Source organism: Carlito syrichta, unplaced genomic scaffold (genome assembly GCF_000164805.1).
Source record: "Carlito syrichta isolate Samal-C Ts95f unplaced genomic scaffold, Tarsius_syrichta-2.0.1 Scaffold305654, whole genome shotgun sequence".
Classification (NCBI taxonomy): Eukaryota; Metazoa; Chordata; class Mammalia; order Primates; family Tarsiidae; genus Carlito; species Carlito syrichta.
The window spans coordinates 501,755-509,867 of NW_007249750.1; the positions used below are offsets into that span (position 1 = coordinate 501,755).

Genomic DNA, 8,113 nt, shown 5'->3' on the forward strand with positions numbered 1-8,113 from the left:
TGAGCACACGGCTCACCCAGCGACCCTGGTCAAGTCACTACTCCCCCGAGCCTCAGTTTCCCCGTTATGAAGGAGGGCACGGTCTACAAGCCCCTGCGCCGCGGCGGCGATGTGCTTTGTCAGTAAAGCCCTGTGTCCCCGCTCCTCTTCCAGTGACCTCTCCGGGCGAGAGCCAACCCCACACGCCTCTGTCGGAACTTCAGTCCCCATCCGCCCCTTACCCTTCACCCCCGGCTCCACGCGACGCACTCACTTTAGACGAACTGCTCCCCCGTGTGCTGGCCAGGGGGCCGCGGACGTCAGGGGGTTCCAGAAAGTTCCCAAAACAGCAGTGGTCCTGTGTAGACCGCAGTTTTCTGGGGACACCGCTTCCAACGCTCTCGCCCGACCGAGATAGAAAGCCTCACAGAGAGGGGGCAAGGAACGGGGCGAGAGAGACCACCGTGGGCCGGAAAGGCTGTTGTCGGGAAAGGCGTCCTGGGGCAGCTGGAGCAGGGGCGGACCGGAAGCCCCAGGCAGCCGCAGAGGCGGAGATGGCATTCCAGGCGGGGAGACCAAGCACAGGCGACAGGGCGGGTGAACAGAGCGGCTCCCTCTGACCGGGACGGAGGATGACGCGTGCTGATACCGCAGAGAGAAGCCTGGGCTGAGCTTGTGAAGGGCCTTTATTCTGCAGACAGTAGGAAGCTGTAAGAGAATTGTAAAAGGGGTTGGCTGTTGTCAGGTCTCTTCTAAGGTGTTACTGGAGACTCAGACGTTGACAAACAGGGGACTGGGGCGGGGAGGAAAAGGACTGGTTTATTGAGCATTACTAAGTGTGTTACACGTGTTATCTCATCATCATAATACTATTTATTAAGCACTTACTGTGCTCAAGGTTCCCCCTGGCATTTGGGAAAGATGGGGCTGCTGCCTTCCTGGGAGGCTAGTGAGGTTGGCTGGATATGAAAGCTAAAGGGAGGTGGGCAGGGAACTGTAGGTTTCTGCCTGAGGTGATGGAAAAAAGAAGCCAATGGTGTAACCTTATGTTTCAGAGCATGGGGGGAGGGGGAGGGGAGGGGAGGGAAAGATTCTGGAGTAAAAGACCACAAGGGGTTGAGTGACAGAGTTGGCCAATCTCCATACACTCTGGGTTGCTGAGGTCAAGGACCCGCTGATGACTGCAGGGGCAAGGCAGGAGCAGCTTTGCCGGAACCCTTCCTCCTGAGCCCTTTTTTCTCAGGGAGCAGCCCACCCCCAAGGCTTGCCCTGGCCCACAAAGGTCCTGCAGATATATCTTGCTTGTCCTCTCAGGGGGTGCCACACCCGGATACTTACAGCACAGAAGCCAAGTGAGGGTGGGTAAGAGACTGAAAGCCCAAGGTCCATCTGAAAGGGCTATTAGCTGTTGGCCACCAAGGAGAAATTAGGTCGCAGTCCAGCCAGATCTCTCAAAAAAGGCTGGAAATACAATTTTGTAAAAAAGTGAAATCTTTATGTGAATTTTAAGGTTGGCTACTAATTCACATAAAAAGAGTGAAGCCCAGTGTCCAGAGACCCCAAGCAGCTCTCTAGCTGCCAATGTGTGATCCCTTACATCCTTTCCTCCTCTCTGACCCCAAAGCTGAGCAAGACAAGCATATGGAACATGGAATAGTGCCCAAGGGAATGAGTTTCTGGAAGCTCTTTCACATTTCAAAACTCTCAACCATAAGAAAATAAAGGCATCTTTGTTTTAAGATGAAATCTGTCTTCTTAAGCTTTCTGTTGCAGGTAATAATAATAGCTCATCTTCACTGAGCACTTACTGTGTGTCTGGCACAGTTCTAACTGATTTACCTGAGTTAACTCATTTTGCAGATGAAGTACCTGAAGCTCAAAGAAGTTAAATTACTTGCCCAAGGACTCTCAACTAAAAGTGACAGAGCAAGGACTCAAACCTGGGCAGTTTTCTGGTTTCAGAGCCTGAAATTAACCAGTTGACAACAAAACTTCCAATGCTCTTAGGTATGCACTTCTCTGTGAATAACCCCAGAGCTCACTGCAGATGGTGAGAAAAGAAGTGACTGAGTCCAGATGTGGAGGTAGGTGGGTCCTTGCTCCTTGCCCACTTGTCTAGGCCTGCAGGAAGAACAGTCTGTCTGAAGGTGTCCATGATTCACAGGGCACGGTATGGATAGCTGCAGAAGTGGAAATATTAAATGACTTGGTCAAATTCCCACAGCTGGTCACTGGCAAAAGTAGCAGGAACAAAAAGACGGCATTATCCATTCTCTCAGTCAACAAACAGCCTTTGAGCCCAGCTACGCCTGGCACTAGCTCTGCAGTCAAGCCCCAGATTTACAATACAGGTTTTAAGTGTAACTATAATTGACTGGATTAAAATTTAAATACATGTGCTTAGAGGGACAGGAGGAACCCTGCAGTCTTTTATATGTTCAGTTGTTCAGTGCTTCCATAGCAGGTAGACAGCTGAAAGAAGAGAGGAGATTGCTAGGAAAAAAATAATTTCCTGGTTGCAAAAGATCAGAAGAAGGATTCACGTACGAACTCAAGACCACACAGTAAAATGGACACAGTCTCTGCTCAAGCTTTGCTAAGCTCTGTGAAGAAACCATGTTGTTTAACGTCTTTTTAAGTGGACGTCTAATAAAAGGAAGTGTATGAGCCCCACCTTTCATAAACTCACAAAAGTAGATTAAAGACATAAATGTGGAAAGCTTTACTTGGAATTTTGCTAGAAGAAAATATAGAATTTTTTTGTTTTTGTTTTTAGTTGTAGTCTTACTCTGTTGCTCAGACTGGAGTGCAGTGGCACACTCCCAGCCACCACAACCTCGACCTGCAGGGCTTCAGCGATCCTTCCACCTCAGCCTTCCAAGGAACTGAAACTACAGACGTGTGCTACCATACCATGATTTATTGTAGAGATGAGGTCTCGCCAAATTGCCCAGGTGGGTTTCGAACCCATGGGCTCAGGCAATCCACTCACCTTGGCCTCCCAAAGTGCTGGGATTATGGGCTGAGCCACTGAACCCAGCCAGAAGAATATTTTTATTACTTTGGTCTGTGGATAAATTTTGTAAATTAGGAACAAGCAGCACAGGATATAAAGGAAGACAACAAGTTTGATCACACTGGAATTAAAAACTTTGCTTTATTAAAAGATATTTAAAACTTGAAAAGATAAGCCATAGTCTAGAAGAAGATATCTGCAATTCATGTATCTGCAAAGGACTAGTTTCCAGAAAATATAAGAACGTCTCCAATAAATTAGGGGAAAAAAGACGACCCCATCAAAAAATGGGCAAAAGATGGGAACAGGTAGATGACATGAATATAAATCCCATACACAGGTAGTTCTGTTATTCTTTAAACTTGAAATATATCATAATTTTCTTAAGTGACAAGGATGGGTAATTAAGGGCAGTGATGTGCTGGTAAATATTTGACAACCACCTGGGGGAAGAAGGTGATTTGTGGTATTTGCCTCTTTCCATGGTATAGATACTCCCATCATGGCTGATTTCAAACTATCAGTGTGAAGTTTCCAGCTCCCAAAATTCCTGAAAGTGGATAACAGTCAGCCCTCACCAGCCAGTACAAGCAAGCTCAGGCACACTACTCAGACACTGAACGTGAGGGCAAAGTGCTCTGAAGGCTAGAACTGGAGACTCAAGCTCCCTCAGAGGACTTTCCCAACACTCTGGTAGATGGATTGATGGCTAGATTATATTAGTGTTTATTGCTGTTAAGTTACCCTCAAAACTAAGCAGCTTAAAACAACAAATATATTATCATCTTGCACAATTTCTGAGAGTCACACATCAGACAATGTCTTAGCTGGCTGGTTCTGGCTCAGGATCTTTTATGAAGTTGCAGTCATGATGTCAGCCAGAACTACAGTCATTTGACGCCTTGCCTGGGACTGAGGATCTGCTTCCAAACTCACTTGAGTGGGTGCTGCCAAAAACCTTAGCTCCTTGTCACATGGACTTCTCTGTTGGGCTGCTCAAGACATGGCTGCTGGCTGGAGAGAACAGGAAGGAGAGACCACCAACTGAGATGGAGATGTAAAGACTTTTATAAGCTAATCTCAGAAGTGACATATCGTCACCTGTTTCCTATTATTCACCCATACCATCTCTGATAAAATGTAGGAGATAATGACACAAAGGCACAAATACCAGGAAGCAGGGATCATTGGGGGTCATCTTGAAGACTGAAGGTGAGTGCTGGCTGTGCTGAGATGCTTGTAAAGGGGATGCCCAGAGACATGGGAATCTGAGAGGCCATCCCCTTTGCTTTGCAGCTGAGGAAATTTAGAAGTTTAGAGATTTACTTGAGAGCATGTCACTCCTCTTGGAAGGAGGGTCAGGAGTCTAGGGTCTTGGTCTTGCCTTGGTCCCCATGAGAAACACCAACCCCATCTTCCTCTCCCTAACTTCTCTCTGGAGATGCAGGTGCTAGGACCCCAGCACATCAAGGACTAGATCAAGGTCACCTTGCCCAAGCTCACAAGAGTTCCTTCTTCCCCAGAGCTGTTCCCTTACACTCTTCTCCAGCCAAAACAAGAAAATAACCCTGCTTATTTCCACACACCCTTCCCCTACTGCAGGGGTTTTGTTAACACATCTGTAGTAGTCCCAGAGAGAAGCATATGCCACTGTTGGCATTGCCAGACATAAGTCCATGCTGGCCTTCTGGAATCCCACTGCCTTTTGGGGTCGGGAGTTGATCTATTTCAGGGCTCTGTAATTTCTGAGCAAAATGAAACACTACTCCAAACTGGAAGGTGTGCTGTCATGCTGTTTCTTAATCTGGATGCTGTTTACACGAGTTATTCATTCTGTGAAAACTCATCAAGTTGTACTCATGATGTTTATGGTTTCTGTAGGAATATTATACCTAAATATCCAGAAACTTATAAATTATATAGATTTATAATTTCATAAGTTTAAATACTAAAACTTAAAAAAAACATTGTCCCAAAGATGAGGACATAATTGCATTAGAAGCCTGGACAGAGGGGAAGCATTCTTTTTGAGCTGATCTCTGTTCAGATATCATAAGGAGGTGAAGCCTCAGTGACACTACAGCATCTTCTGCAATAATGGGACAATAAGTAATAGTGCAACAATGGGAGTTCCCAGTGGTAAGGATTAAACAGTGCAGCCCTAAGTGGTTTCTGCTGGTAGACAGATTGTGGGATCAGGGACAAGGAGAGAGAAAATGGGCTCAAACCGAACCATCAAGTAAAAGATCCAAGAAGGTGCACACTGCTTATTTTCCGTGAGTTCTCCATATTTTAAACACTTGTTCTCCATATCCCAAACTGTGTTTCATCCTTCTCTTGACCCTGCAAAACAAAACTGACTGGGCAGTGACAAAAGGAAAATCCAAGACTAGGCCCTCCGTTGGGTCAGAATTTTCCTGGTTTCCCTTTCCTTTCCCAGCCAGGACAGGAAAGTCCTGCCGCTTTGAGTTATACTGTCAACACCCATCCTTTTGATCTGGAGGCTACATTAAGGGGAGGTGACCTGCAAGATGCTCAGCAGAATGTGCTGAAGTAGCATAAGGGTTTTCTCTCGTGACCGCATGCATGAAAGTTCAAGCATGGACACAACTAATGTCTCAACTCTGGGGTTCTTGTAGTGGCTTCCTTGGTATGTATAAGTGGATCTGTTCCCCAGTGTCACCAGCCCATCCAACCATTGCAGCTAGCCAGGTGCTGCAGCCTGGCCAGAAACTGAAGCCATCTCTCATGCCCATTTGCCAGGGCACTGCTTGGAAGCCATTCTGGCTGAATTCCAATTCCCAGTGCCTTCCTGAGCTCATTGTCCTCTCACCTGTCAAGGCCAGGCCTGTGGCGGAGTTCAGACCATTCAGACCACACTCAGACCTCCTAGATCCCCACTGATGCTCTACTCCACCCTTGCTAGGTCACTTTCTGCCTCTGTGTCAGTCTTTGCATTTCTACCACTTCCAAACCCCTCTCCACATGCCATCCTGTGCACCAGCAGGGTTCCCAGTATGCCCTGTGGTCTGGGGCCCCACCTGAATCTCACAGCCTTGGGCCAACTCCCTGGCTGCCCCATCAGTGCTGCCCAAGGGAAGCGTTTCCCCTCCCAGCTGAGATCCAGGCAGCCTGTGACTGGGAACATAGTGTTACCACAGTAGCAAAGATCTGGGTCAGTGACAAATATATGAGTTGGGAAAAAATGCTCTGGGGTAGATGGGGACCCCCAGCTCTTGTATGTCTGATCTGCTTCCACCTGTGTGTGCTAGGTGGCTCCCCATCTTATCCCTGCACAGTCATACAGTGATGCTCCTGCAGGAGGGCTGTAAGAGGTAGGGCCATAGCTCCAGAATCTTGGAAGAGATGGACTGGGCTGGGATGAGAACTAGGGAAGCCACTCCCCCTTTCTGTCTGAGTGAGAGTCTCTCCACCCAGATCATTCCATCTCCTGAGTGGAAGATTTCTACACCAGGATGTCCAGCCTCTGCCAGCATTATAACCCTCCTACCTGGGTTCCTTCTCCCCACCAGCTGCAGAGTCATAGAGCAGTGTCTTCCTGCTCACACCTTGCTCTCCTGCTTCCTGCCTCTCCCCTCAGATAAACATTAGAACCACACTGTCTTATGAAGAGTTAATCCTAAAGCCTGAGACATGTTCCAGAAAAACCAACACAGAGAGAATGTTGAAGGACTTGCCTTATGCATTTACACTTCCTACAGAATCCAGTTTTTTGTTGGGGGGAGGGGAGGTGGTTTTTGTTTTAAGAGGCAAGGTTTCACTGCACTGCCCAGGCTGGGGTGCGGTGGTTATTCACAGGAACGATCATCTACAGCCTCAAACTTCTGGCTTCAGGGTGATCCTCTCACCTCAGCCTCCTGAGTAGCTTAGATTACAGGAGCATGCCTAGATCTATTTTGGGGATTTTGAAGCAGAATAAAGGTGAATAAGGAATTATCTAATGGTCCTTTCAAATTTCTTAGAAAATTACCCCTCATCTCTTTCTTAGTACTGTGGGCAGTGCTAATTCTGCAGCAAAAGTGAGAATTAATACACTATTCAAGTGGCCCTTGACTAGTGGATCAATCCTATCTCAGAACCTGCAGTGACATCAGCATTGATCCCAAGGAGACTTTTGGGTCCCCAGACTCTCAGGAAAGCAGCAGTGCCCAGCAAGTCTCCTGGGAGCCAGAGGCAGGGCTGTCCCCTGGCACTTCCTTTGTTCGCCTTCTCTGAAAGAAGTGTCAAACTGCTTTATCCTGTTTTACCCATGAACCGACTTGCTCAGAGATGTGTAAGTGGCAAGACTGTGGAGCAGTGTGGCCAAGGAACTAAAGTCTTGGTTATAAAAGGTCAGAGGCTGAGGCACCACATCTCAGACTGTTGCCAGAGTGTGCTCTTTGTAACCCAGTCAACCAAGATGTTTGGTGGGGAAAGCATTCCAAGATCAAAACCAAGTCTAAGTAACACTGCAAGCTGAGAGGTGGTCAACAGTGCACATTAGCATAGTAAAGGCTCTGAGAAGAGCTGTGTAAAATGAACTTGTTTCACTTAAATTCAAGACTCCTAAACTTATTTCATCTTAGACTTGTTTTTGAGGAGGAGACAGAACACATGCCAACGGAGCACGTTTTATACCCTTTGGAAACACTGCTCATTCAGCCTCTTTCCTCACCGGGAAAGGTGTCAGGGAAGGCCCTGACCCCTGCTGCACCCACCATATTTGTTCCAGGTTTTAATCCTCACTACTCAAGTTTGTCCATGGAGCAGCAGCATTGGTTGCTGGTACCTTGTTAGAAATGCAGAATCTCAGGCCCCATCCCAGACCCACTGGTCAGAATCTGCATTTTAATAGGATCTCCAGGTTGACTCATGGTAGTGTGAGAAGCATGATTCTATACCTTCTGTTCTTCCCCCTTCAAGATGGCCAGTTTAGTCATCTCCCCAGTGAAGTGGGGCCTCCAGGCCCTATATCTAGATGTAGTTTACATATTTTGAGCTGAGCATGTATGTTTGGGGGAATTCTCCATATTAGAGTCCTTCTTTCCCAATGGCCCATGAGGGAAGCCAAGGCGGTCTTTCAGCCCCTGACGAGGACTTGTTTTTGCAGAGGCTTAT

The 8,113-nt window shown here is 47.3% G+C and overlaps 1 protein-coding gene across 2 annotated transcripts in view; it reads right to left on the reverse strand.

The window, feature by feature from the left end:
- The window catches only part of CPEB1 (cytoplasmic polyadenylation element binding protein 1), a 113,454-nt gene extending 113,156 nt beyond the window's left edge, over window positions 1-298 (reverse strand). For both annotated transcript variants that reach the window (XM_008062092.2, XM_021714466.1), the window contains exon 1: window positions 254-298. The gene's annotated coding sequence lies outside the window, so the exon portion shown is untranslated. The remainder of the gene's footprint in view (window positions 1-253) is intronic.
- Between the last annotated feature and the right edge of the window lie 7,815 nt (window positions 299-8,113).